A 3,946-nucleotide genomic window follows, 5' to 3' on the forward strand; every position below is an offset into this window, starting at 1 on the left:
TCTATGCCTATTTTGTTAAGCGTTCTTATCATAAAAGGGTGTTGAATTTTGTCAAATGCTTTTTCTGCGTCTATTGAGAGAATTATATGGTTTTATGACAACCATTTCTGTGTCTGCATGTCTTACCGTATCTGATTAAAACAAATGCCAGATACATTTTAATACACTTACTCTCCTAGGGCTTTCCTGGGTTATTCCTATGACTTTTTTATGTCTCCCCCTCTAGATTGTAAGCTCCCTGAAAGGTTTCCTATCTACCTGCCCTGACTATTTGTATCCCAGTTCCTAGCACTTGAGAGATGCTCTGAAAAAGAACAGCTGTGATGAAGACTAGCAGCATTGCACAGAAAGAATAAGACAGAAACCTGCTACAACAGCCCAGGATGACACAACTAACAAGGGAAAGACGTGACGCTTAGGTAGGTGAGTATCTGGTACTCCTCTGAGACAGGGAGGATGCCAGGCGAGTGGCAGCCAGACCAGCTCTGGAGCCCATCAAGTGGAGAAAGGAGCCCAGTCCCAGGGAGATGTGGCTCACTGCACACAGGTCGAACATCACTGACTGGCTGAGAGGGATGGGGGAGGCTTAGAGAGACTCGGCTAGTCAAACAGACTGGTCAATCATTACCATTTTAGCCCACCCCATCCTAGTAGAGCCTCAGAAGACCACTCGTGTTACCTGAGGGTCTCTACCACATAGGCAACATGAGGATGTTAAATGATACATGAGGGGACAAGAAATGGGGGCTCCACATTGCCAAGGACAAAGTCACAAACCTTACTTTTAACACTTGTCTGGAAGAAGACATCTGTGTTCTCAGCACACCCTTAGGACATTGCAGAGCGTTTCTGGACATATGTCCCTTGAAGCCCAAGGGCATTTAGGAAACAATCCAAGTGATGGTCGATATCGCTGTTAACTGTAAAATAACAGCACCGATGGCCAACCCCCAGGGCTTAATCACAGGTTGCTCAAGTGTGACTGTTCCTTCTCACTTTCTCTTTAAAATGCGTCACAGAGGCTAAACATACACCCTGCGCATTGTGCTGGAAGCCCCTGCTCTGCTCTCTGACATAAGCATGTCCAATTAGAAGCCCAGCATCCAGCACCTCTGACCCCATCTGTGGGAGGCAGGTCCCTGAGCTCTGGATTCTATTTCCAGCCTCGAAGATGCTGCACCAGGCGAGGTGATGCATCCAAACACCTCGCCTGATGTTTTCTAATTGACAGCCTGGGAGCATCGCATCAAGTGTTCCTCCCTCCCAACCCAATTAGGTAGTTTCCCTCTCCCCAGAAGGCAAGTTTTAAAAAATTCTCTTTTATCCCTAGTCTCCATTTCCATTTCCCATACTGATGTGTTTAATGTGGATCTCTTTGCTTGTTTATATTCTTGCAAAATGGATTTTGTTGTTCTGTGTGCATGTATCTTTAATTTATGTACATTTCTATATTGTGTTAAATGTCTCCTTCCACTTATTGTATTACTTTGTCACTCATCAGTATGCCTCCATGGTTTGTCCAAGTTGCTAGGTGTCACTTTAATCTGCACCACGTGGGTATGAATGCCCCACACCTTACCTGGCCAATGACCAAGGATGGATACTGCAGTTGCTTCCAGTTCTGCATCCCTGCAAACACTGTCCCTGCACATTTACATATGTGTATGTTCTTTTAGACAGATTGTTCCACAAAGGCTCTCAAGGGCTCCTCTATCTTCACACACTCGTCCTTGCCAACTGTTGGCATTTTCTAGTCTCCTACATTTTGCCAAACTTATATGTGTAAAGAGATATCTCATTATTTTAATTTGCATTTATTTGATTACTAATGAGTTTGAACAACCTTCCATACACTTGATGGCCTTTTGGACTTCCTCTTCTGGTTAATTTGTCTGTTTATATACTTTGCTTATTTTTCTTTTGTGGTTGCTACCTTGTAGAGTCTGGATATTAATCCTGTGTCAGTTTTAGATATGGCATCTATTTTATCCCATTTTGTCATCGACTAACTTTGTCTATAGTGTCCTTTGTTGAACAGAAATCTTTAATTTGAATGTTATCAAATTTATCATTTTTTATCCTAAAGTATTCATTCAAGGTTTTATTTTAAAAGATTTTCTTTATCACTGTGTCACAAAGATATTCACATTTTTTACTACATATTAAGTTTATAGATTTACTATTTTTATTAAGGTCTTTAATCCCTTTAAGGTCTACCTTTGGTTGTGGTATTAGCAGAAATTCAGTTTTATTTTTTCTCTATGGGGTGAGCCACTTTTCCCAATCCTACCTACTAAATTATTTGTCAATTCTCCATTGATGTATGGTGCCACATTTATTGTATACAGAGTTCTACATATTCATGGGGCTGTCTCTCTGCTCTCCAATGTTTTCCACTGGTCTATATATCTATTGTTGAACATGTGCTATACTTTTTTTATAATGGCTTTGCAGGATATTTTAATTTCTGTAAAGGTTAGTATGCACTCAGTATTTTTTAAGTTAACTTGGATATCTTAGATCTTCCTTCTCACCAAATAAATTTGAGAGAGGTTTAGCAAGTTCTTTTTAAAGTCAAATCAGAATGATGAACGGTATTCCATTAAATTTAAAGATTAATTTTAAGAGAAATGATATCTTTACAATATTTAAGTCATTATATCTAATAAATATCTCTTCATTTATTTATATAATTTTCAATGTCTTTAACTAAAGCTTGAACGTTTATATCTCCTTGCATAAGTTAATTTCTAAATATTTCACAGATTTTGTTACTATTGTGGAAGATAGCTTAAGTTTGAATATATTATATTAGGTACTAGGTAGAAGCATTCTATTGTTATTTGGAATTTAATCTTATATTCCTGAACTTACTGAATCCCTTTGTTAGTTCACTAGTTTGTATGTTGTGGTGGTTGTATTGTTTTAGGTCAGTGGTTATATCACCTGAAAACAATGACAGTTTATTCCTTTTCCTAAATCCTTACACTGTATCACTTTTACCTGGGCCAGGACTCCCCAATATGCTGAAAGCGGAAGTGCTAACACAGGGATCTTTGTCTTTTCTTCCGATCGTAGACATAATACATATCTAGTTTCTATATTAGTTATAATATTTGCCACATCTTTTCAGAATATAATTTCAATCAATTTAAGAAAATTCCTTTCTACTCCTAGTTGGAGGAGTTTTTATCACAAATAAGTTTTAAATCTCATGAAATGCTTTTTGTACGTGAATTGCAATAATCATAAAATTTTTCATTTTTAGTCTAATAATGTGGGTTTTTTCACTGTTAGATTTTTATGTCAAATCATGTCTATCTTTTGGGGGAAATTTCTACTGGATCATGTTTTTCAAATATATTAGATTCGACTACATTATATGTTATTCAAAAACAAGTATTTTTAAACTTATCTCATTTTGAAATCAAGATTATGCTAGCATCTAATAGGCTGGATTGAACCTGTCTTATTATTTTCTGGAAAAATTTACATAAGAAGCTAAGAATCTAGCATTACTTATATATGTGTTGCAGCTCCTATGAAGCCATCTGTGCCTGGGTTAGGGATAGAGAATAGGTAGGGTGGAGGAGGTACTTTGATATTTATTGGTATATTAATTTCTCTGTTACTTTTTACATCAATTTTGGCATTTGGTTTTTTTTTCTAGGAATTCATTGACTCCATTTATTTTACCAAATGAATTAGGTACAGATATCATAACAGTCTTTTATTATTTTTAGGGGTTGGTCTGTTCTTCTTTTTCCAGTTCTTTGAGCCAATTCATTAGGTTGTCTATTTGTGATCTTTTTGACTTTTGGATATAGGCATTTATGGAAATAAACTTTACTCTCAGGACTGCTTTGGCTGTGTCCCACAGATTTTGATAACTTGTGTCACCTTTGTCATTTAGTTCAAAGAATCTTTTGATTTCCATCTTTACTTC

This window comes from Propithecus coquereli, unplaced genomic scaffold (genome assembly GCF_000956105.1).
Source record: "Propithecus coquereli isolate 6110/MARCELLA unplaced genomic scaffold, Pcoq_1.0 Scaffold18, whole genome shotgun sequence".
NCBI lineage: Eukaryota > Metazoa > Chordata > Mammalia > Primates > Indriidae > Propithecus > Propithecus coquereli.